General features: G+C 48.5%; 1 long non-coding RNA gene across 1 annotated transcript in view; it reads left to right on the forward strand.

Moving 5' to 3' along the window:
- Positions 1-26,918, forward strand: part of LOC138512922 (uncharacterized) — a 306,467-nt gene that overhangs the window by 133,197 nt on the left and 146,352 nt on the right. The window contains exon 3 of the long non-coding RNA XR_011281616.1: positions 26,687-26,809. This is a non-coding gene — a long non-coding RNA (uncharacterized lncRNA). The remainder of the gene's footprint in view (positions 1-26,686; positions 26,810-26,918) is intronic.

Consider the following 26,918-nt stretch of genomic DNA (forward strand, 5'->3'; position numbering starts at 1 on the left):
CTGTGGTACTTAGTGACGACCCCATCATGGAGTAAAAACTCTCGAACAAATTGTTCAATCCATGCCAAGCAGCACAGAGCAACACTTACAACATCTGATACCAAACAATCGACCTCCTGGGAACTTTTATTTGCTCCCAAACATCCACAAGCCCGCAAACCCAGACTGCCCTATCATCTCCGGAGTAAATACATTAACCAAAGCCATATCTAGATGTACTGAATCCATCCTAAAGCCTCTGGTGATGGACACAGAAAGCTTCATACAGGACACAACACTCCTCCTCAGAAGGATTCAAGAGATTGACTATGTACCACCAGATGCACTCTTGGCCACACTTGACGTCACTGCACTTCATTAAAAAATTCCACATGAAGATGGAATTGTGGCATGCTAGAAATTCCAGCCAAAAGTGACACCCCAACCACAGCTATCACAAATCTCATGAGATTCGTACTCACACACAACAATTTCTGATTCAATGGTAGACACTTCCTACCAAAGAACGGAACAGCCATGGGGACAAAAATAGCACCCTACGATGCAAACCTTTTCATGGCGTATCTGGAACAGGAGTTCTTAGAACAACAATTCCTTAAACCGCTAATATACCTGCGCTACATTGATGAAATCTTCTTAAGTTGGACAGCAGGTGAAGACCCTCTAAATTCCATGAATCAGTAAATGGCTTCCACTAATGAATTAAGTTCACCATGGAATACTCAAAGAAGAGCATGCACTTCCTGGATCCAACCATCTTGGTTAGCAGAAACGGGCATCTAGAAACAGCTGTATACAAGAAACCCACTGACAGGAATAAAAACCTGCACAGAACAAGTTTCCACCCAAGCCACACAAAACAGTCCATTATCTAAAGCCAGGCCATCAAATACCAACGCATATGCTCCAACAGGAAAACGATGGACAGCCAACTCGCCACACTCCACACTGCCTTCCTGCAAAAAGTGAAGTCGGCCAAATAAATTGACAGGGAATTTGACAGTGCTTTGAAAATACCCAGAGACAACCTGCAACAAAACAGAGACATAAGAGAGACAGAACTAAAACCTTTGGTTGTCACCTAACCAACACTAACCCAAATGAATATGATTGTTATGGACCTACAACCAAATTTCAACAAGGATGATGAATTGAGAGACATCTTCAAAGAAGCTCCCTTAATTGCATATAAGCAGCTGAAAAACCTAGCACAGTCTTTGATCAGGAGTACCTTTCCACTAGATCAAGAACAAGGAAGACCTGGAACGTACCCTTGCATCTTCAGGAGATGTAAATCATGGCATCAGATATGTAGCAGATCTGTCATAACAACCCTGCAGGACCAAATAATACAGTGGGATGAATACATGGATGTTGTCACTTGTCCCGAGGGGAAGCCCCTTGCCTTGAGCCCAGGGAGGTGAGGCTGCTACCCGATAGACCCCCTCGGGGTGGTATTCAGTGGGAGAATCTCATTGGAAGGGACACCCCCTCTGACAACAAGGGAGAACATCTTGGAAGAATGTGGTATAATACCCCTCACTACACACCCTACACACCACCATACTCTAGGGATCCCAGTGACCTACATGCTACTCCCATGTATCTTTGTAAGTCTGACACATACTGAGACAAAGAAGATTGTGAACTGGTTCAAGGAAGATGTATAGGTCAAGTACTGGGTCGAGCAGGAGGTGCAGAATCATGAATGGTGCTCAGTGGAACGGGAGCAACCGCTTAAGTGCTCCACGGTTTAGTGTTCAGTGGAGTCTTGTGGAACAGGTCAAAACTGACAAGGGACTCTGAAGAGAGGCAGGAAGAGATACAAGCAACCAGCACGAAGGATGGTCGAACCTGGGAGATCCGAAGGAGATGCAGAGAAGGCAGAGCAGCAGAAAGCAGTCTGCTTCCCCAGTCTGGAAAGAGGCGGCAGCATTCTTTGCCCAGATGCTGTGTGCAGACCTGATAAGTGTCTGGAAGCTAGGGAACGATAGCGTGGACTTGAGGAGGCAGACAGAGCGGTCGCATTACAGCACACATACCATCCAGCCTGGTAAAGAAGACCGGAGAAGTGTATGGAAGCTGGATTACGGTAGTGTGGCCTCGAGGAGGCAGACCGAGTGGTTGCAGAACAGCGCACATACCGTCCGGCATGAAACTAGGAGAAGTCAATGCGAGGTGAAAGCCGGAGAGGCCAGGAACACCTACGCGGCCCGGTGGAAGAAGAGAAGACACTCAGAAGAACCGGTCAAGTTTTCCTGATGCATGCAAGGTACTGGGAATGCGACAGAAATCAGTTGGGACGTGAAGGCGTGGGAAGTGAATACCGCACACCGGAATCGAGAAAGACACAAGTGTTATTCCTCATGGCAGTACTTGGCAGGTTAGTGAACCAAGTGCCAAACCAAAGAAGAAGAGAGACCATGTTGCGTACCCACAAACAGAAAGTGACAGGAGTCATATTCCTCGTGGTGAACCGAAGAAGAAGGGAGACCAGATTCTCGGTTCCGCAAGCACAGAGGGAGATGAGTTAGCTCATTTGTTGCAGTACTTGGTAAAGAGGTATATCGAGTAAGGCACATTGTAAAAAGAAAGAGAAGTCAGGGTCGGGGACCCTCTGAACATTTAAAACTGTGAAATCCAAGTATACAATCAAATCCGAGGAAGACAAGCGGAAGGGAGTCATTTCCCCTGGTTGTGAGGAGTGGAGAACAATATACCAGGAAAGGGGAGTCATTCTCCTGGTAGCCCCAACCCGGAGCCTTCCTCCAGGCTATGTAAAGCATCCGGCCCAGAGAAGGGGGGCATTCTCTTCGCAAATCCAAAGACTAAAAGCGTTAAAGAGTAAAAGTGAAGTAAAAAGCCAGGAAAATGGAGTCATTCCCCCTGGTAGTATTGTACTGTGAAAGCAAAGTAAAATAAAGGCCTGGGGAAGAGATTCATTCCCCCTGGTGGTATTGAATTGTGCGACGAAGTGAAAAGAGACCGGGGGGTGGGGGCGGGTTATCATTCCCCCTGGTTGTGGCAAACTCTGAAAACAAGATGCCAGGGGAAGAGAGTCATTCCCCCTGGTGGTATTGAATTATGCGACGAAGTGAAAAGAGACTGGGGGGTGGGGGCGGGTTATCATTCCCCCTGGTTGTGGCAAACTCTGAAAATAAGATGCCAGGGGAAGGGAGTCATTCCCCCTGGTTGAATTGAACTGGGAAATCAAGGCACCAGGAGAAGGAAGTCATTCTCCTGGCAACCAAAGCTGAAAAGACTTTTCTGATACAAAGTGTTAAACGATAAGCAGTGTGCCTGACAGAGAGAAGTGCTGGAAACGTATCTTTTGGTGAAGAAGCCAAAACCTGGAAGTGAACTTTAATCCCCAGAACAGAAGAAGGGAGTCATTCATCTGGACTAAGAAGCTCTACTTTATCTCTAGTTTAGTTTTGAGTGTACGGGATAGAAGCAGGGCTTTTGACACAGGATGGTGGACTATTGATGTATACAGACATTCTGGCAAGACCCCTAGGGCCCGAATCACAGAAGTGTTTTATAATGGTGCAGTACCATAGTAAAACATCTGTGAAGTAGGCCCTTAGTGTTTAGTCGAGGCAGGGAAACCCCTCTTAGAGATGGGAAAGAACGATTTTCTCTTATTACTGTAACTAAAAAAGGTCTATAGCAATCACCATGCCACCTGTGTGTCTGTCTCTTCCTTCTGCACCTTTACAGACAACTGCAGATCATCCAGTGGTGTATGCCTCATCCAATGCAACAAATGCAACGTGCAGGAATTACGTGGTGAGACCTGTTAAGAGCTGCGCGTAAGGATGAACCTGCTTAGAAACACCATCTCAAACCACAAAGGCGAAACACCAGTGAGTCGACAATTCACACAGGATCGGCATACATTGCAGGATATATCTGGGATGCTTGTAAAGGTTGGCCTCTCAAATACCACACACAGAAGGACGTGGACATTGGATCTATGACACACTATGGCCAACTTTGAGCCCAGGTCCAGCAGTGCAATCACATCAACACAGTCTGAAGACTCCACTCCAGCACCATTTCTCACCAACAGATGCCAGACACTACTGTTAACGATCCCTAATGTGAGGGGCACAGGACACCCACAACGGAAATCTTGGACGCCTACGCGCAAATGTTTGGCACCCATTACCGAGCATGAGGTAAGCTGAGATAACATTGGATACTGAACCGTTCAAAAATGGGTACTGTTTTATTTTTATTTGTCACACTGTTATGCAAGCCTGGGAAACCATTGTGAAGTAATGTTGGAGACTGCATCATTTCAACTTTAGAGCACATTTCTTAGTGCCAAACTGTATACCAACAGGAAGCCTTGACTACTACATTGGAATCACTAAAACACCTGGACTCTTCTTCGAAGCTGCAAAACACTTTTTTAGACTGTGATTAAAATACAAGATGGCCCTGTTTTCGAGTTTGGTGGTCTGTGGGCGGTAAATCCATCGAGATACCACCGAACTGAATTACCGTTACCACCACTTGGTCTGGCGTTATTACTGCTGGATTACAAGTTGCGTTTGGGGTGTAAATCCCCTTTTTCTCTTGTCCGTAGGACTCTATGGGGCTTTTACTTGGTAGAATGACTGCAGCAGTTATATTCATTTTGCTGGAGGTAAATTCTCAACTCCAGGACCATACCTGTAATATGGTGGAGCGGGAAAAGTGGTGGTATACTTGTAACAAGGCCATATGTGTTTTCAAACCTCTCACTCCAATAAGCCTTTTAAAATAACATCAGTGATTTTAGGTAACTAGCAGGGTCCACCTTACGACTGCTTTATTTTATTGGTTATTTGTAATGCGTCTACGCACAATGTGTTTCAAGGCACCTAACCTAATGGTTACATGTGAAAAGTATCAGTTTCTTCTCATTTTCTCTGTTAGATGCAACTCTCAGAATGCGCACTGTTTTCAACCCCTTGTGTCGCCTACTTCCAGCAGCGTTAATGGCCTTTTAGATACGAAAACAATTCCAGGGACACATTCTATTCATTCTGTTCCTCCAGCCAATAAAATGTTCCTTTTTTTCATTTTGAGAATGTTCTGTGCTGTGGCTTTCCTTTACACATCCTTTCACTCCGCAACGTCATGAAGAGGTCTGTGGGACGTCGTAAGCTAATGTGTTGTACCACTGGGCATATAATGTTCAATTAGTCAATAAAAAGAATCAAAATCTGCAACTTGTGTGATTTTACAACAGGACTAACATGGCGTCTAACTTTTCTTTGCACCTTAAACTTAAGGAAAGGCATTGATTCCTATGCTGGGTGTTTGGGTCTGGCTAGTGGGCTGGGATAACTCTCCCTGTATATCAGGACCATAGGCAGGGTTGACCGAGAGGGGGTTTTGTCCACCCCCTCATCACATCTTGGGTTGGGAGGTTGTCGGTGTATTTGTGACTCCTCCTGGCCTTAGTGCAGGGGCTCAGCTGGGGTGGTTTATTGTATTTATTGGTAGCACCCAGACGCAGAGGTATCACAGCACTAGAAGCATGGTACAGAAGACAGATACATGTTACAGAAGAGTTACAGGTGGATCATCAAATTGTAGTAAAGAAATAACAGCAGCAATAGTGGGTACATGACAAAGACATTACAGGAAAGGACGTCATGAGTATTTATTAAACAGGGCCGTATTTACTTTCTTTCCAAAAGAGAGGGTATGAGGGTTCTTCTAGGATGCACAGGGGTAGGGAGTTAGACAGGTTGTAGGCAATGAAAGTGACACTGGAGGCTTCTACTCTCTATTGAATCTAGGGGTGACAAGGGAGAAGGAGGAGCGTAGGCTGTGCATGTTGTGGTTTTTTGTAATGCGGCGGGTGAGGTAGAGGGACCAGTGTCGTGAAGGAAGCGATGGGTGATGGTCAGGAGTTAGAACTCTATGTGTGCCTTAATGGCGAGCCAATGCACCTCCCATTTGACTTGTGAGGTGTGATCTGAGCGTTTCAGGGCCCAGGGTGCTCTCAGGGCATTATTTTGGATGAGCTGTAATTTGTTAATCATTTTTAGAGATGTTCCTGCCAGGATATCATTGCAACAATCAAGTTTACTTCCAATGATACCCCACCCTAAGGTGAGGCAATTGTTTGTGGTAAGGAATTTTCTGGAGGGATTGATAAGTTTGACGAGTTTCTGCATATTTAGTTCAGCATCAAGATAAACTCCCAGAGTTTTGACATGAGAGGATACAGGGGTCGTGTTTGCATCGATGCAAAATGTGAAGAAGGCAGGGTCGAGGTGTTTGAGGCAGTGGGAGGGGGGCACTAGAAGGAGCTCCTTTTTGTCATCATTTATGCAGAGATGATGGTTTTCCATCCATGCCTGAATGATGCTGTAGATGTGGTTGATGTTGTCTGAGTCTATTTTGTAATTGGCGCTGAGTCTGAGGCAGACTTGCGTGTCATCAGCAAAGCTGGTATATGGGATGCTGAGGCTGTCCATGTGGTTAAAAGGGGGTTTGGTGTCGATATTGTAGAGGATAGGAGAGAGGCAAACGCCTTGAGAGACACTGTATGAGACGGTATGGGGTCAGCTGCTTCCTATCCCACGAAGACCCTAGAGGATCGTACAGACAGGAAGGACTTGATCCAGTTGGCCCTTCGAGGGAGAGGTTAAAGGTGGGGGTGAGGTGGTGTCATAGGATGGTGTGGTCCACGAGATCAAAGACCACTGAGAGGTCTAGGAGGAGGAGGATGGCGAGCTCACTGGTGTCCCAGATGTGATCAAGCTGAATCTTTAGGTCATGAAGGGCGGATTCTGTGCTGTATCTGGGTCTGAACCCTGATTGACGTGAGCCCAACAGATATGCACTTCGAGGTGTGATTGGAGCTGTAAGTAGGTGGTGCAGTCCAGAACCTTTAGGAGGTAGGGCACCGTTGTAATGGAGCAGTGATTGGTGTGGAGGTTGGAGTCCAGCGAGGGCTTCTTTAGAAGTGGGGTGACCCAAGCTTATTTGATGGAACTGTTTTGGATTTGAAGGAGGCATTAATGAAGTTGGCAATGGTGTGAGTTAGTAGCTCAGCACACAGTTTGCCTGGGTGGGCTGGGCAGATGTCACCAGCGCAGTTAGAGGCTTTCAGGAGCTGGACAATAGTGATCAACTTTGACAGGGAGACAGAATGGAAGTGAAACAGGGGGTAGTGGACGCAGCGATAGTGATGGATGCAAAGGGGGCCAACACTGAGGGGGGGCTGTATTTTTGGAGAATGGTTTTGTTTCTGAGGTTGTGGGTTTTGGTAGCAAGGGCTGATTGAAATAGGGAGCACCAGGCTTTGTTTTTGGGAAAACTGTCGGTGGAGGGGTGTGGGGGGGGGGGATTCTAGCTCTTTGAGGATTTTGAAAAGTTATTTGGTGTTGGAGCTTGCTTCGGTGATTCTGACGTATATGTTAGCTTTAGTAGTGAGGGTGGCTATTTTGTAGGTGCTAGTAGAGCGGTTGAAGGCTACCTTGTTTGCTAGCATGGTTTTTTTCTCCATAGATGTTCAGAGTGCGTTTTTGTTTGCGGAGGGAGATAAGTTCTTCGGTAAACCAGCTCTGTTGTTTTATTTTTTTTTTTGTGGGTTGTGGTTTTGATGTGGGCATGTTGGTCTAGCGCGCTGAGGAGCGTGGTGTTTTAGGCACAGAGAATGACTTCTGGGGTGGTGCTGTCGGGCAGTGTGTCAAGAGAAGACAGGACGGTGGGTGCTATTAATTCCTTGGTGAGTTTACATGTGTGTCTGGCAGTGACATGGGAGGAGGGATAACATGATTTGTGGTCAGTGGTGGGGGCAATGGTCATTGTGAAGCAGAATAATAAGTGATCTGTCCAAGGTACAGGGTCAATGGAGGAGACTTGGACAGATGTGTTGGTAGAGAGTATCGAGTCAAGGATCGTTCCTTTATCATGGGTGGCGGTGATCCCGGCTTGGGGGAAGTTCATCTCATCAGGGTCTGTAGGGAGGGCCGTGGCCTTCTGATCAGCGGGGTCTTTAAGACCTACGTTAAAGTTGCCTAGGAATATGAATTTGGTTTTGGGTTTGAGGAGCGGGGTGATAAGCAGGGTACTATCCGCATCAGGTGTGCCCGTGCGGTTGGGTTGGCGGTAGAGTAGTAGAAGGTTGATGGTGGTCTGGGGGGTGGGCGTGATCTTGGCTAGCAAGAGTTCATAACCTGGCAAAGCCTGGAGGTTCTGGCGGGGATGGAGGATTTGGAGATGACGGTGACTCCTCCTCCTTGGCTGCCCTCTCTGTCGGCTCGTCGGATGGAATAACCAGTGGTTAGGGCGAGTGAGGGGGTCTGGGGGGGGAGGGACCTGCTGCTTAATGGAGCCAGGTTTCTGTTATTGCTAGCACATCAAGCTTATTGTCGAGTATGAGGTCATGAATGTCCAGAGCGTGGGCACGGATGGAGCGAGTATTTATGGGTTTGTATGCAAGATGGTCCATGCTGTTGGGGGTTATGTGTGAGGGGGTGGAGGTGGGAATGCTGGGTGAGGGATTGGATGGGTAGGTGGCGGATGGAGGCTGGGAGTAGGCTTGGTGATGGTAGTAGTGCAAGGAATAGGTGTGAGAGTGGTGATTTGGTCCCGTCCTGTCTGTGTGGGACTGCTTGTGTTAGGGCTTGGGACGGTTGGGGGGTCTGGCGAGTCTGGATCGAAGTTTGTGTAGCCGTGCTATGCCCAGTCAAGGTGACATATGCAGCTTGGCGAGGTGGGAGGTCTCGGCTGCAAGGGAAGGACCGAGGTGCGTGCTGGGCTCTATACTAGGTAGGCGTGCAGGCAATATAGTGGGATTGGATAGACAGATGGGTTTTGTTTAGTGGTGCAGGGGGCACTGTAGGCATTGTGAAGGATGGCAGCGTGTTCGGTTGATGGGCAGAGATGTCTATGAGGGGTGTGGCATGAGTGGGGCAGAGTGATACTCGATGGTCTTATGGCTTCTGTGTGGGGGCGGAGAGCCAATCCACTCCAGAGAGGGTAGGAAGGGGAAGGGTGCGGGGGGCAAGGGGGGTAAGGGTGGGGGAGCAATGTGAGGATGAGGCTACAGGGTGAAGTTTTGAAATAGGGGCCATGTCCAGCATCCACTAGTTCGGACCGATCTGGCTTAGACCACCCTACTGCCAGCCCCCAAAGTTAGGTCCAGGAACTTTCCATAAGAAAAATTTAAACAAACGATTTCCTTTGTAACTTTTGACGTTGTCCACAAAAGTTCACAAAATGTGTCATTCAACAGATCCGACTCGATCCAAATGTTCTTAACACATTTGGTGATGTTTCATGACCTTTCCCCAGTACCGAGCAAAAAAGTGTATTTTGCATTGAGTTTTGTATAGGCCCACAAAAACAGGGGAGAGAAAGCTAGCATTACAGGAAGCCTGCGTGATGCGTTGTAATACAGATTCGAACATAGCCGTAGTGTGTACAAACCGTAGCAGTTTGCATGAAAAGACACATACCACTGAGAGGAAGGTGGGGGAGAGGGCTGAAAGGATGGAGGGAGGCATGGTTGGATTGAGGGATGAAGGGAGGGTGGGAGAGTGGGAGGAAAGGACATAGTTAGGGAGGAATGGATGGAGAGATGGACGTAGGAAGGGAGGGATGGAGGAATGCAGGGAGACATGAAGTGAGTTAAGGATCCGGAAGGGACAGATGGAAGGAAGGAAGGAGCGGTGGGTAGATGGATGGAGGACGAAGAGGTAGGAATGGGAAGGGGAAGATGGGTGGAGTAAGGGCGGGATGGGGAATAGACAGCACGGGTACATGTCAGTGGGGTGTCCAGACTCTCTTGACTGGGGTGGCCCAAGTGGGGCACTGACTTATGCAGGGGTGGCGTGAAGTGCGAGCGCGCGCGCACACACACATAATGCTCATAGTTTATGCTAATGGTTTCACACCTGGGGGGGGTAAACATATTCTAGGGGTAGCACGCGCCACCCAAGGCCACTCACTAGACACGTCACTGGTACATTTACCCAGCGCGTATATGCAGCACTGAAAAATGTATGTGCTCAACACTGAAACCCATGCGGCAGCACTGAGAAAAGCGGGAGCATAGTACTGAAACACACGATTGAGCAGTGCCGAGACACGCAGCACTGAGACAAGCAGGAGCATAGTACTGAGACACACGATTGAGCAGTGCCGAGACACACAGCCACGCGCAGCACTGAGACAAGCAGGTGCATAGTACTGAGACATGATAGAGCAGTGCCGAGACACACAGCCACAGCATAGTACTGAGACACATGATTGAGCAGTGCCGAGACACACAGCCGCAGGATAGTACTGAGACAAGCAGGTGCATAGTACTGAGACATGATAGAGCAGTGCCGAGACACACAGCCACAGCATAGTACTGAGACATGATAGAGCAGTGCCGAGACACACAGCCACAGCATAGTACTGAGACACATGATTGAGCAGTGCCGAGACACACAGCCGCAGGATAGTACTGAGACAAGCAGGTGCATAGTACTGAGACATGATAGAGCAGTGCCGAGACACACAGCCACGGCATAGTACTGAGACACATGATTGAGCAGTGCTGGGACACACAGCCGCAGCATAGTACTGAGAGACACGATTGAGCAGTGCCGAGACACACAGCCACACGCAGCACTGAGACAAGCGGGAGCATAGTACTGAGACATGATAGAGCAGTGCCGAGACACACAGCCACAGCCTAGTACTGAGACACATGATTGAGCAGTGCTGGGACACACAGCCGCAGCATAGTACTGAGACACATGTTTGAGCAGTGCCAAGACACACATCCACTCGCAGCACTGAGACATGCGGGAGCATAGTACTGAGATGCATGATTGAGCAGTGCCGAGACACACAGCCACACGCAGCACCGAGACAAGCGGGAGCATAGTACTGAGACATGATAGAGCAGTGCCGAGACACACAGCCACAGCCTAGTACTGAGACACATGATTGAGCAGTGCTGGGACACACAGCCGCAGGATAGTACTGAGACACATGTTTGAGCAGTGCCGAGACACACATCCACGCGCAGCACTGAGACATGTGGGAGCATAGTACTGAGATGCATGATTGAGCAGTGCCGAGACACACAGCCACACGCAGCACTGAGACATGCGGGAGCATAGTACTGAGATGCATGATTGAGCAGTGCCGAGACACACAGCCACACGCAGCACTGAGACAAGCGGGAGCATAGTACTGAGACATGATAGAGCAGTGCCGAGACACACAGCCACAGCATAGTACTGAGACACATGATTGAGCAGTGCTGGGACACACAGCCGCAGTATAGTACTGAAACACACGATTGAGCAGTGCCGAGACACACAGCCACACGCAGCACTGAGACAAGCGGAAGCATAGTACTGAGATGCATGATTGAGCAGTGCCGAGACACACAGCCCCACGCAGCACTGAGACAAGCGGGAGCATAGTACTGAGACATGATAGAGCAGTGCCCAGACACACAGCCACAGCATAGTACTGAGACACATGATTGAGCAGTGCTAGGACACACAGCCGCAGCATAGAACTGAGACACATGTTTGAGCAGTGCCGAGACACACATCCACTCGCAGCACTGAGACATGCGGGAGCATAGTACTGAGATGCATGATTGAGCAGTGCCGAGACACACATCCACTCGCAGCACTGAGACATGCGGGAGCATAGTACTGAGATGCATGATTGAGCTATGCTGAGACATACAGCCACAAGCAGCACTGAGACAAGCGGGAGCATAGTACTGACACACACGATTGAGCAGTGCCGAGACACACAGCCCCACGCAGCACTGAGACAAGCGGGAGCATAGTACTGAGACATGATAGAGCAGTGCCGAGACACACAGCCACAGCATAGTACTGAGACACATGATTGAGCAGTGCTGGGACACACATCCACGCGCAGCACTGAGACATGCGGGAGCATAGTACTGAGATGCATGATTGAGCAGTGCCGAGACACACAGCCACACGCAGCACCGAGACACACAGCCACACGCAGCACTGAGACAAGCGGGAGCATAGTACTGAGACATGATAGAGCAGTGCCGAGGCACACAGACACGCAGCACTGAGACAAGCGGGAGCATAGTACTGAGACACGATAGAGCAGTGCTGGGACACACAGCCACAGCATAGTACTGAGACACATGATTCAGCAGTGCCGAGGCACACCGCCACACGCAGCACTGAGACAAGCGGGAGCATAGTAATGAGATGCATGATTGAGCTCTGCTGAGACACACAGCCGCCCGCAGCACTGAGACATGCGGGAGCATAGTACTAAGACACATGATTGAGCAGTGCTGAGACACACAGCCATCGCATAGTACTGAGACATGCGGGAGCATAGTACTGAGACACACGATTCAGCAGTGCCGAGACACACAGCCACGTGCAGCACTAAGACAAGCGGGCGCATAGTACTGAGACGCATGATTGAGCTCTGCTGAGACACACAGCCGCACGCAGCACTGAGACAAGCGGGAGAATAGTACTGAGACATATGATTCAGCAGTGCCGAGACACACAGCCGCACGCAGCACTGAGACAAGCGGGAGCATAGCACTGAGACACATGATTGAGCAGTGCCGAGACACACAGCCACGTGCAGCACTAAGACAAGCGGGCGCATAGTACTGAGACGCATGATTGAGCAGTGCCGAGACACACAGCCGCACGCAGCACTAAGACAAGCGGGCGCATAGTACTGAGACATATGATTGAGTAGTGCCGAGACACACAGCCACACGCAGCACTGAGACAAGCAGGAGTATAGTACTGAGACACATGATTCAGCAGTGCCGAGACACACAGCCACGTGCAGCACTAAGACAAGCGGGCGCATAGTACTGAGACGCATGATTGAGCTCTGCTGAGACACACAGCCGCACGCAGCACTGAGACAAGCGGGAGAATAGTACTGAGACATATGATTCAGCAGTGCCGAGACACACAGCCGCACGCAGCACTGAGACAAGCGGGAGCATAGCACTGAGACACATGATTGAGCAGTGCCGAGACACACAGCCACGTGCAGCACTAAGACAAGCGGGCGCATAGTACTGAGACGCATGATTGAGCTCTGCTGAGACACACAGCCGCACGCAGCACTGAGACAAGCGGGAGAATAGTACTGAGACATATGATTGAGCAGTGCCGAGACACACAGCCGCACGCAGCACTGAGACAAGCGGGAGCATAGTACTGAGACACATGATTGAGCTCTGCTGAGACACACAGCCACGCGCAGCACTGAGACAAGCGGGAGTATAGTACTGAGACACATGATTGAGCTCTGCTGAGACACACAGCCACGCGCAGCACTGAGACAAGCGGGAGTATAGTACTGAGACATCTGATTGAGCTCTGCTGAGACACACAGCCACGTGCAGCACTGAGACAATCGGGAGCATAGCACTGAGACACATGATTGAGCAGTGCTGAGTCACACAGCGGCACGCATCACTGATGCAAGCGGGAGCCATAGTACTGAGACACATGATTCAGCAGTGCTGGGACACACAGCCGCATGCAGCACTGAGACCAGCGGGAGCATAGTACGGAGGCACATGATTGAGCAGTGCTGAGACACACAGCCGCACGCAGCACGGAGACAAGCAGGAGCATAGTACTAAGGCTCATGATTGAGCAGTACTGGGACAAGCAAGAGCATAGTACTGAGACACATGATTGAGCTCTGCTGAGACACACAGCCACACGCAGCACTGAGACAAGTGGGAGCATAGTACTGAGATAAGCGGGAGGATAGTACTAAGACTCATGATTGAGCAGTACTGGGACAAGCAGGAGCATAGTACTGAGACACATGATTGAGCTCTGCTGAGCCACACAGCCACAAGCAGCACTGAGACAAGCGGGAGCATAGTACTGAGACACATGATTGAGCGGTGCTGAGACACACATCCGCACGCAGCACTCAGAAACACGCACATGCACCACTGATACACACCTGCGCAGCACTGAGACATGCATTCCCGTAAAGCACTGAGACAAGTGCGCAGCAGTGAGACTCATGCATGCAGCACTAACATAGGCACTGAGACTTGCACACACAGCAGTTAGACACATTTAGATGCATCACTGAAAGACACATGCGTGTCACTGAGACAGATGTGCACCCGCAGCCCTGAGATGCATGCATGCATGCACAACTGAGTCACATACTCGTGCTGCACTGAGACACGTGGCCACGTGCAACGCTGTGACATACATGCAGAGCACAAAGAGATGCACGCACCCACAGCAGTGAGGCCTCTGCATGCAACAGCGAGACTCCCTGGCGCAGTACTACCACAGGCACCCACGGCATTGCGGCAACATGCATTCATCACTGATACAAAGTCACATGTCATGTGTGCCTAGCACATGCTGGCATGCGCTGGACATTCACATGCATGAGTGCAGTGCACACAGGCGCACCACCGGGAAACGTGCGCACGCAGCACTGAGATAAGCAGACTGTTGGAGGGGGATCATGACTTTTACAATCAGCTGTGTATCATTCATTCACAAAGATACACATGGAGTGCATCTGAAATAAAATAGGCAACTCACATTACACAGAAACACGATTGACGTGGACATTTGAAAATACTTGCTCTCTCCTTAAACAGCTTCTGGTTCTGCTATATAGCGCCACGAATGCTTCAGCGCCAAAAGGTCCCTTGGGTGGTGATAGTATGCCCTCTACACCAAATGCTTAACACGCGGACACGTGCACATGCGCACTACAGGGCGGGGAGGAGCATCCTACACTCGTAAGACCGGAAACAAGCGTGCCATGGCTGGTATGCAACAACGCAGAAGGTGCAAGCAGAAACACACTCCCCGTCACAACACAATAGGGCTAACAAACAGAAACCCCACACCACAAATAAACCATGAACTCAAACTACACAATCACTTCACCACACTCCATTTAGTTAGAGCGTAGATGCAAGTGAGTGTTGCCAAGTAGTGGCGTAGCGTGAGTGAATGTTTAATTTGCAGTTTGGTGAAGTTTGTTTAATTAGGGAATTACTTCACTTGGACAGAGTGTTTATACCTTTATGTTGCATTTCGACTTAACGCGTTGTTTGTTTCCATTGAATGTTTTTGCCTTAATGACGTAATTGCCAACGTGTTTTTTAGCGGTTTGTATTCTCCCTCTCTCTCCCTCCATTTGAGGCAAGGCATCCATACCATAACACCACCTGGCAACCATCAAGTCCACCTCTAGTCCAGAGACACATTAGCAAGGCATTGTGGGTATGCAAATTAGCTCAAACGCAAGCCATATGTTTCTGAGAATTGCCTTTGTTTTACAGGGCAATGCTACTTTATGTTTAGCTTAATCAAATGGAACATTGAACTTTCTCATTTCAGGTGGCAGGTTTTGTTTCACGCCTTTTTAAACCCACCATAATTTAGCTGTGTTTTGTTTTTCTGTATAAAGGGAATGATTGCTGGGGCGCTCCTCTGGGTCCCAGCTGCAGTGAGCTCAAACATGTCCCGGGAGGATGGCTCAGCGGCAACGTGCTCACCTTGGAAGCAAGGTGACACGAAGCAACACAGATTCGATCCCCGGGTCCGCCCTTAGAAACCTCTGGGTATTTAATCGCGTTATAAATATGCAACTAAGACAAAAAAAAAACAATGACGAAACTTAAAAACTAAAGATGTTCTCCTCCTCCTAGCTCGCCTTCATGCCTCAGCAATCTTTAGGGAGCCTGATTGGATTCAGGTGCTCAGGGTGGACTCCCTCTGATAAGTACCAGGATGTGGCAGCAGGGAATTCTGGTAACTGTAGTGTAGAGCCAGCCAGGATCCAATTCTCCCCCATTTTTCAATATTAGCCTCAGCGGGGAGGGGGTGGGGTTTACCATCAGTATGGCATTTCTGTGTATTTCTGCTTCGCCCTTTTTGTTACGTCAAAAGAAGAAATGTTGCATTTTTACACTGTGACTCATATCAAAGTGACCTCAGAACACGAGCTCTCTAAAGCATTTTTTAAAGGTCTCAAAGGCTGGCCCACAAAAGAAGCAATACACCTCGGGTTGTTCATACCCAGGAGTCATTACAATGCCGCCAGCTGCTCGGTGACCTGCACCGGATGAGCTGCTGGTCTCAGCCCAGTTATCTGCCAACACGAGTTCACATCCCTTTATGGCACCATCATAACTGACGCTAATTGGTGCCTCGTTTGGCAGTCTCGGCCCAGAGGTCATATTTTTAACGGGCTTTAGGCACGGAAATACCCTGATCCTTAAAGGTGAACACCACTCTGGCAGGTTCAAGCAGTCGCCAGGATTGGAAATACCGCGGCCCCTTGTGGCAGCAGTGCACCGTTAGTGACCGCAGGTTTTCTATGTCCAATGTTAAACGACAAACGACAAGTATTGCAGCAACTTTGCCTCAGTGCAAGTGCAATTAGCACTCGGGCAAAAATGTATATTTAATTATTTATTGCATTTATAAAGCACATATAAACAGCCCTTAGGCATCAAGGCGCTGTTACAGTACAGCTTAGTTAATTGCAAGAGAAAAAACAAAAGGAACAACAATGACATACATGGATAGTTACAGGTGCTGGCCTACTGGTTCCAAGGTTACAGTGGAACCAGTCAGGCATTTTTAGACAAATCCATGAAATGAGTGTTTACAGACAGGGCATTATAGTAGTGCCATAGTATTCTCGTGGCACTAAATAAGTTTGTGGAAATGAGCCGCATAGATAAAAAGGCAGCAAGTTTCCCAATGAAAAAGAAAGAGTGGTGCTGACAGCTCCTAGAAGCTACAGAGTCCATGTAGCGCTGGCTACTGTTAATTTATATGTTTTACCCGAGGACCCAAAAACCCACAGCACCAACAGTAACATCAATTGAATTTAATAGGTTATAGTTGGATATACTCCTACGTCCCGTCCTCTTTCCTCCATACCTTTTAGGACATTCCGTCCTATGGGACAGGACCGGAGCACTTTTGTACAAAAGCATCAAATTGAAAAATTAGTCTGTCCTTCTCTTTTTACGTGGGGTATCGAAAGCGGCCGTAACCCCGCCCTCCTTAGCTCCGCCTCATGCATCACCCTTTAGTCCTTTTCTCCGCACGGTTGGGGCTGGACGCACTTGCATCACCGGGAAGAACTTTTCCTTTTCCCGTTGTCCTTCTCTCCAGCTCCGGTTCTGCGGTCGCGTAGTCTTCTATGCCAGATCGTTTTTGGATTTGTCGCTTGTTCCTCTTGCGAACGTCGCTTCGCTAGGGCGGTTCCCCATTCTCTCTGCTTGGAGTGTCTGGGACCGGATCACCATTGGGACTCACGTTTCTACTGCGACTCCCTTTCGGTCCGGACACTTCAGCGTTGTCTTAGTCAATGGGAGGAGATCTTCCAGAGAGTTCCTCCATCACCTTGTCAGCTGTTCATCGACGGAAAAAAGAGACGCCCGGTAAGTTCCTTACTTTTCAGGGCACTCCAGCCTCAGGGACGACTTTCCAGGGTCCTCCAGGTCCAGGAGGGGCTTCAAAAGCTCTGCTACCAGGGTTTCCCCTGAGGTGCCTTGTAGGCCTAATAGGCGTACCAGTGTTTTCTCCAAAGGTTCCCGCAAGGGGCCTGCCTACACCGGATCACGATCCGAGGTTCACCATTCAGGTGCTAATAGCCAGCATAGTCATGCTGAGGCATTGGGTACTGGAATTTGCTCCGAGGTCTCCTCGTTTGGAGCTTCCCACACAGATACCGGGGTACGCCCTGAGGCCTCCATTGAGGCTTTCTGTACTGAACCACGGTTCGAGGCCCCTCTCGAGGGAGCTATTAAGACCGGACTCTGTTCCGAGGTTCCTCTTATCGAGGCTAAGGTGTGTACCAACAGAACTGAGAGACCTGTTAAGGTCTTGTCTGTGAGGTGGATTCCTCAACTTTCCCGCGCTCGCGGTGTTACTGGTTCTGTTGAGGGGCACAGGGAGAGGTCACTGACCGCAACTCCTCCAGCTTTGCCAAGGTTCCTCTTTTTGAGGCTAATTCAGGGGAAAGGATGTCCAGTACACATCGAAGACCCCATAGTACCAGCTCTGCCGAGGATCCTTGTGTCAAGGCCAAAGTTTCAATGAAGTCCCCTGACCAGTCTGTGGAGTCACCTGCCTCATCTCCACATGTGACGCAGTTCTCCTCAGAGGCTCACAAAATGGCAGGCCTTCCCGTCTGGTCTACGGTGGCCATTTTGGATTCTTCCCTCACACCCACGCTATCGACAGCGGGTGCTGGGAACCTTCTTTTTGGTGGACAACCTTTTCCATGGGACAGTGTGAATCTGTTCCTCCCCCATTATGACTGACAGGCTCGGATGCCACTGCCACAATCAGTCTCCCTTCCTCCTACATCTGCCCCATTGGTATATGTAGATCCGGTTGGTGGCGGGCCTTCTTGGCAGCCCTCCTCACTACGTTTGTGGGGTTATGCCCCTCATGAGCGGCCTCTGCCCATTCCAGTGCCTAAGGTCTCGGCAGAGGATACCTTTTTTGGGAAATTTCATAGTCTTATGAACTATGATCCCATGAGAGAGTACTTTAAAGGACTCTTTAGGTAAATCTGCCCTCAGGTGCCACATCCTGCCCAACAGTTCCAGTCACAGCACCTGTTGCCCGGTAGCAGCACTGCCTCTGCCTCCTGGCCCACCTCCAGCTCTTCTGCCTCTGCCTCCCTTGTCTCCAGTTTACAAGACTCCAGCAGAGCGAGACGTCAATTTGACGCTGGTTGCATCGCAGCAGATGGATCCGGATGCACTAGATGACCCTCAGGCAGATCAGGATGGTGAGGACTAGCCCCGCTCTGTCCGAGCATTCCACAACTGGGTTCTGGACATGATGTCACTCCTTGACATACCAGTACCTGAGGCACCTGCTCCGCAGGAAGGGGTGCTTTCGGGGGCGCCAAGCATGTCTCCACAGGAGTGCACCGGCCTGTTCCTTCAGAGGGACGTCCTGGCCGAGGCCCCCAAGGTCTGGGATAAGCCCCACAGTGGGCTGCACATAAATAAAAGAATAGACGCCAGTTACAGGTTTTACACCTCCGAGGAAGTAGCCTTGGCTTCATGCCTGCTCCCATACACAACGGTGGTAGCGGCCGCCACTCTGCAGTCTAAGCAAGCCTCTGCGACCTCCGCAGCTGCGGCTCAAGTTCTGGCCAAGGAAGACAAGTTGCTCGATTCCTTGGGCAAGAAGATTTTTGCCAACTCAATTACGTCAGGCTAACGCAGAGCTCATTTTGGTGGCAGCGAATATGAAACTCTGGAGGGATTTGGCTGACTTCCAGGAGTTCATTTCTGTTGACAGGCTGGAAGACATTAAAGGCGGTTTATCAGATGTCAGGGTGTTGGCGCAGGGTATTTTGGAAGCTGCTGCGCACCATGTTGACACCTCAGCTCGAGGCTTAATGCTCGGTGTGGACACCTCTCGTCAAGCTTGGCTTCATGAACAAAGTTTTTGAAGGAGGTCCAAGATAAAGTTCTGGACCTGCCTTTTGACGGCAAAGAGCTGTTTCATTCTTCAACGGATGACGAGCTTACAAAGACTAAGGCGAGCATGCAAACTGCCAAGTCTCTATCAGTGCTAGTGAAGCCCCCAGTCAAAGCTCAGAGATCTGGATCCCAGCCTCGATCCTCTTCAGGCTTCAGAGGGTTCCAAGACTGCAGGTCACGCAGGGCTGATCCTCCGACAGGTAATTCCTGTCGAAGACAGCAACATGGTCGATTTGTCTCTCGGTCGTCGGCCTCCTCTTCAGGGACAGGTAGTCTCTCTGCCGAAAAGTCTGCAAAATGATATTTTTTGGTGCTCGCACGAGACTCCGGTGGGAGGACGAATCTCATCTCATCTGGAGGCGTGGCAAACTACCACCGACGATCGGTGGGTTTTCTTCATCGCTCGGGCGGGCTTCTGCTTGCCCCTCCTCCCTATACCCCCTTCAATCCTCCCTTTCAACAGTCAGGGACGCCTTCCCTCAGAGCCGGGGTCTAGAAGATTCTAGATCTCAGGGCACTGGAACCCGTTCCCCTAGGGGAACGAGCGGAGGGCTTCTACTCTCGTCTGTTCACAGTGCCCAAACCCAACCAGGCTGGCCTGTGCACCATTCTAGACCTTTCCCAGTTCAACCTTTCTCTCCCCCAACAGAAATTCAAGATGATTACGCCCTGCCAAATAAAGTCCTCTCTTCAGAAGGGCGACTGGATCAGCGTTGTGGACCTTCAGGACGCGTATATACAAATCCTAATTTGGAGCCTGCATCGGAAATATCTTCGGTCCTCCCTGGGAGAGGAGCACTTCCAATTTCGAGTGCTCCCTTTTGGTCTCAACTCAGCGCTGCATGTCTTTGGGAAGATGATGTCGGTCGTTGCAGCTTTTCTAAGGCTACAGGGTATTCATGTGTATCCATATTTGGACAATTGGCTTCTTCGCAGTCCTTGTCCAGTGAAAGCCTTGAGAAATCTTTAGTCTCTCCTTCAGCTCCTGTTCAGCCTTGGGCTATCGGTGATCTGGCGGCAATCCTCCATGATGATCTCTCATGACCTGATATTCATGGCTTTCCGTTGGAACACGATCGACTGTAGAGTGTACCTGATTGTGGACAGGATGGCAGATCTGTTAACCACTTGTCAAGTTTTCATCCAGTTGGAGAGCCTGTCGGCCTGGTGGTTCCAGAGGCTTCTAGGCCTCATGGCCTTGTGCGTGCTTGCTCTTCCCCTTGCTCGTCTCAAGAAGTGACTCACACAGATGGCTCTTTTGTGTTCCTGGCTTCAGGCAGTGGACCCAGACACCAAAATGATTCCGGGTCCCACCCTGCATGATGACAGATCTCCTATGGTGGTCATCTTCCAGCAAGCAATCTGTTGGTGGGTGCTTCTTTTCAGGAGCCCTCCCCTCAAACAACCATTATGACGGACTCCTCCCTTATCGGGTGGGGCGTGACGATGGATCATCTTCAGGTTTTTGACCCGTGGTCACAACCGGACAGACAATTTCACATACATTATCTGGAGTTTCTGGCGATTTTCCTGGCACTCAAAGCTTTCAAGCCAGTGATTGTGAACAAAGTGGTCTGCATCTGCACAGACAGTGCAGTATCCATGTTTTACACCAACAAGCAGGGGGGTACCAGGTCACCTCCCCTTGTAGATCTAGCCATTCAGATTTGGGAATGGGCCATTCAGCACAGTGTTTGGCTGTTGGAAGTGCACATTCCGGGCCAGCTGAATGTGACTGCAGACTCTCCCAGCCGACGAGCAGTGGTCAGCTACGAGTGGGAGGTGAACACGGAGATCCTCTGTGCCCTTTTTCGCCATTGGGGCACTCCAGAAGTGGACCTCTTTGCAACGTCATCAAACAGGAAACTTCCTCTTTATGCTTCCAGGAATGGGCTCACAGCATCTTCCCTGGGGGATGCTCTTGAGATTCTATGACACAACATGAGGGCCTACACCATCCCGCCTCTTCCTCTGATTCATCGGGGGCTATGCAAGCTCAGGAACACAACAAATTGCACTTTTGTTCATAGCCCGGTGGTGGCCAGCCAGATTCTGGTTTTCAGAGCTTCAGCATCTGTCAGTCTGCTCACCGATTCGGCTTCCACTGATTGCCGACCTGCTTCACCAGAGCGATCAGCAGTTGTGGCACCCCTTCCCACAATCATTCAGCTTGGCGGCCTGGTGCCTGAGTTCAAATCTTTAGAAAGTTTCAACTTGTCTTCGGATAATATACATATCAGTATAGGAGCAAATGGCTCTGTTTCTGTCACTGGTGTTTAGCTAAGCAGCTGGACCCCAGAGAGGCTACCATCGACACTGTCCTGTCATTCATTTCTAATCTGGCATCTTCAGACATACATGTCTTGTCTTGTAGGACTTATTTGTCGGCTTTCGCCGCTTACCTGTCCGCGGACTCTTGTTCTTTTTCATTGACAAACCCTGTCATTAAAATACACTTTGCAGGTCTATTACATCTTTATCCACCGGTGCGCAACCCGCACCCAAAGTGGGAATGAATGTGGCCCTCACTGTCTTATGCCATAAACGTTTTGAGCTCATGGCTACGGTGGACTTGAAGTTCCTTTTGTGGAAAATGGCCTTTCTGATTGCGGTGACTTCAGCAAGTCATGTAAGCAAGCTTCAGGCCTTGTCTGTAAAACATCCATTCCTCACCTTTCACAAGGATAAGGTTGTCCTCCCGACCAACCCCTCCTTCCTTCCAAAGGTGGTATCTGATTTTCATCTGAATCAGTCTATTCCTTTACCCGTTTTCTTTCCAGACCCGGCCTCAGATGCCAGGAGGGTATTGCATAATCTGGACGTCAGACAAGCTGTAAAGTTTTATTTGGACAGAACATCCAAACTGAGGAGCTCTTGCCAGCTTTTTGTGACCTTCGGAGACCCGAAAGGAAAGCCGGCCTCGAAAGCAACTATCTCCCGATGGATTGCTTCCTGTATTTCAGAGGCGTATACCGTTCAGGGCCTTCAGCAGCCTTCAAATGGAAATCATGCCCATCTTGTGTGGGGCAATGCGGCTGCCGTTGCCTTCCAGAAATATGTTCCCTTGGAAACCATTGCCAGAGCAGCTACGTGGGCTTCCCCATCAGCTTTCTGTAAGCATTACTGCGGGGTGAAGCTAAGGAGGGCAGGGTTATGGCCACGTGTGGTACCCCGCATAAAAAGAGAAGGACACATTTTTCAAGTTTGATGTTTTTTTACAAAAGTGCTCTGGTCCCGTCCGACAGGACGGAATGTCCCAAAAAGTATGGAGGAAAGGGGTCTATGGACTAGGAGTAAGGTAGTCACTACGGTGAGTAACTTTATTTCCCTAAATGCCAGGGCCAAACTCTGTTTCTTTGGCAGGCAATGTTTGAGTTGATTTTTATTTATGTAGCGCTATACGTCAAAGCGCTTTATAGGAATAAAGTAAGCAGTAGAATTCATAAGAAACAATCTGAGAAACACAAATGAACGGGCAAGCAAGTGAGTGTTAAGGTGTGAGCGAAAAGCAGGTAAAGAAGAGAGAGATAGAAGAGGGAGAGGAAGAGCGTTCCAGTGTTTGGGGGCCAAGAGATAGAAAGAGCGGGAACAGGAGTTAGTGAAAGGGGAAAAGGAACATTAAGAAGAAAGAGAGATTCAGAGTGAAGAGATACTAAATATTGGCCAGGTCTGTGAAACACATCTAGAAGTGAGGATCTGCGTAGGTCAGCAGAAACATGTTTTGTGGTCAATAAACAAAGGGAAAAAGTTGTCAATTAACAGAGTACAACTGCCTTGGAACGTTTATGGTTCCTATCAACGCATATCATCCAATCCGGTGAAGCAACACTTCATTTAGTTCCCTTTCCATTATTCTGAACATCACTATCCGGTATTGGTAATATTAAATCAATACTGCCTTTCCTCGTCATGGTGTAATTGTGTTGATTGCTACCCACCTTACATCTGATTCCGGGTAGGTTGCAGCCAAGAAATGTTCTACTAATCTTGTCCATAGGTGCCCTGCACCAATACATGAAAGATTTGAACCAGTGCTGACTGAAACGCGCCTAGATGACCATGCAATGTATATCAAAGTACATGCACACTGATGTAGGTAAATACAATGTCTTACTTTTTACTTACTTAGAAACCAACACGTTAAGGGGGTGGGGTAATCAGGGGCCACATTTGTGGCATCGTACAAGTATGTGAGCCCCATGGCCTTGTGATGCTAATTTCTTCTGCTTCATGATAGGGGTTGTCTAGATTCTGGCAAAGGTTGCTACCCTTTATTGAAGGTAAATAAGGGAATTTAATTGTAATAATGTGTGTCATGAGATTACTTGTTGTAAATCAGTAGTTTACTTCATTAATCACTTTGCAAAATGCATTAACACGTTAATATCTTGGACTGTCAATAGGAGGTCCTTTCTGTGAATCAAGTGACTTGCCTGGTACTCAATTTGGGCACCCTTTGTGACCAGTTTTTTGTTTTAAATTCAATGCATGGAACATACGTTTTCTTCAAATATGAAGATATTTGCAACAAAGAAGATTTTGTTGTAGGCTGCGTGGATGGAAACTCTTTGATTGCAAAAGTGTATTATAACTGTTTTGTATTACATTATGCACTATCAGTAGTTTGATTGTTATTTTAATGATAAGACGAGAATGCATTCCCATTACAATCCTGAGCACTGGTAATCTACATGTTTGAGTTGCAGGTGTTTAACCATCCATGCACTTTACATCTAAATGAAGATAATGCCATGTATATCGGCTCTACGTGCCAATTTTGTTTCTAAACTTATTATTAAATGTACAGATGACACTTTCCTCAATGGTTCCCATTTGTAAATTGGCACAATAAGGGCAAACATTGCCCCCATACATGTACCTTTTACTTGTGTGTAGATCTGTGCTTAAAAAAACAGAGATTATTTTCCCACTAAATCAGCTAACCTAATTACAAAAATTACTTTAAAGCGAATTTGCATCCACTTGTTCTAGTTTTGAAAAACCTGCTTACAATGGTTCCTGTTAGGAGATATTATTACCCGGCGATGGGGGTGTGGCAGCCTCCCAGCCAATGAGGAGGCACACAACAGGGTCTTTTCCAAACTGGGAAAGACGCCGCTCTGAGGCTCCTCAAAGTGGGTGGCCGCCATCCTACCTCACTGGTAATTAAGGAAAGTGCGCTCGCCCCACGTTCCCTGCCCCTTCCCCTTCCCCACCTCCTTTTCCACATATCCTCTCCCCTCCCTACCTCCACCCCATGTACCTGCGCTGCTCTGTCTCTCGCTGGCGCCTGTCCCGGTACAACTGTGCCACGCAAATAGTCTCCATGGAAAGGGAGAAGGGACTACATGTAGTCCCTTCTCTTTTCGATCCATGGCAGCCATGTTTTTGTATTTTGTTTCTCAAGTTTACACGCCGATTCTCATCTTGAGAAAATGGAACTATTAGTACCCTGGTACAACATGCCAGGGTACTAATTAAGCAATAGAACCCCCAGAGGGGGGGGGGACATTCCCGGTCTGGTAACGCACCTGGGCTTACATTAAAGCCCCCGCTTACCTCAGGCTTGTAACTGATGCTCCAGGGAATTAACACACCAGTAATGCCTCCCTCCTCGGGTTCTATTGCTTGATTAGTATATATATGTTCTATGTCCATGTCACAAGAATATCAGATATGCCTTATAATGAGTTATTTCTATTAAGAAGAGACCTCACACATAAGGTAACCTTCTGGGCCTGTATTCTTTTTTGCAGTCATTAGGTTACAGCAGCCGAAGTCTCCAGTCTTCTCTCCTTCCTTCTCCTTCTCTCTCTAAACCATACTTTTCAAACCCAAACACTCCAGATCGTTCCCCAGAAGTTCTGTCCTTGAAACCCTCAAGTCAGGTTTCTACGTTCTCCCCAAGGCCACTTACAACAATTCCACCCTTTAACTATGTACACATGTAACACCTTCCGCTTGGAAATCATTGGCCATGAGTCCAGAACAGAGGAACGTAGAGTTGCCACCATGGGTTTGATGAAGAAGTCTACAAGGGTTGTTAGAGGATCCCACATGGATTTTACGCTGCACACAATTGGTCTACCCAGTAGATGATGCTTATACTTGCGTATTTTTGGCAATACATGGAAAGTTGATCTTATTGGCTTAGTATTGATAGGGAATCAATCCGCGCCCAGATGCCCACGGGTTCGGTGTGCTCTACAAATGACTAAATAAATACATCCAGCCATCTGCCTTCTAGGATGATGGATATTTCATTGAGCACGTTTGTTGTAGGGTTGATTTTGTGATGAACATAGAACTCGCTGTCATTTCATTGTCTCAGTAGCTCCCAATCATATTTTAGGGCATTGGTCTTCAATCTGTGGTGCGGGCCGTCATAGGGGGGTGAAGGTTGTCCAGGGGGGGCATAAGGTTCTGCAAAAAGGGTGAACAGGTATTGATTTACTCTTTTGAATAGGAAACATAACCAGTAATGCCATTTGGGGTTTCTGGCATTATTAATTGTATGCAGGGGGGAAGGGTGGGGGGATCGGCAACAATCATTTTACTCAAAGGGGGGCTCATACTAAAAAGTACTGTTTTAGGGTGTACATGATCACAATGCTCTGCCTTTATCCACAGATGTGATTGGGATGGGTGAAGAAGTCTTAGCACATTGCATTCCACATTAGATAAACCATTTCTACTCCGCCGTTTGTAGTCTTTTGTAATTCAATTCACTCCAACCTTTCCAAATCCTATGTTCAGAGGCCATTACTCCTGGGCCTATATTTCTCCTGGGGGTGTAAATAGTATCTTGGCCTTATTTTGCACAAGAAACACTGTTTTAAGTTTAAAAAGTATAACCTGAGATTAAGGTTCAAATGATAATAAGCCTTTTCAAAGTAGGTTAATTGCAGCTGCAAACGAAACACAGGAGGACGAAGTGAACAGGGCAATTTCCTACATGTTCTCCTGTGCAGTGTTCTGGGCCTTGCAAGTCTCCATATTGTGTGGGGGGTGATTCATCCATTGTCTCCTTCCTTCTCAGAGAAAACAAAGTTGATTCTCTGCCAATAACGTGATCTGACCAATAGGAAGACCCCCGCCCCGTCTTCTATGTCTGAGCTCTGTGTACTTATTGAAAATGTCATTCATCTCCTTTCGTTTTAGAATTCCTTGGAGTCAGGAGGAAGCTGAGCTCTAGACCAAGTCCCATTTCTTTTTCCATGGCAGCCACTGTGCTTTAGAGGACAGACCTCTCAGGAGCAAAGGGTGTAAGACTCGAGGCGGCAGGTAAGCTTAGTTTTTTATTTTTCATATCCATTTTATTTTATTTTAATTGATTAACAGGTACATAAGGTCAGGGTTGTGAGCAGCAAAGCTGGTCAAGGATCGGCTTCTC

The sequence above is a fragment of the Ambystoma mexicanum genome, chromosome 12 (genome assembly GCF_040938575.1).
Source record: "Ambystoma mexicanum isolate Mex_15411 chromosome 12, UKY_AmexF1_1, whole genome shotgun sequence".
NCBI lineage: Eukaryota > Metazoa > Chordata > Amphibia > Caudata > Ambystomatidae > Ambystoma > Ambystoma mexicanum.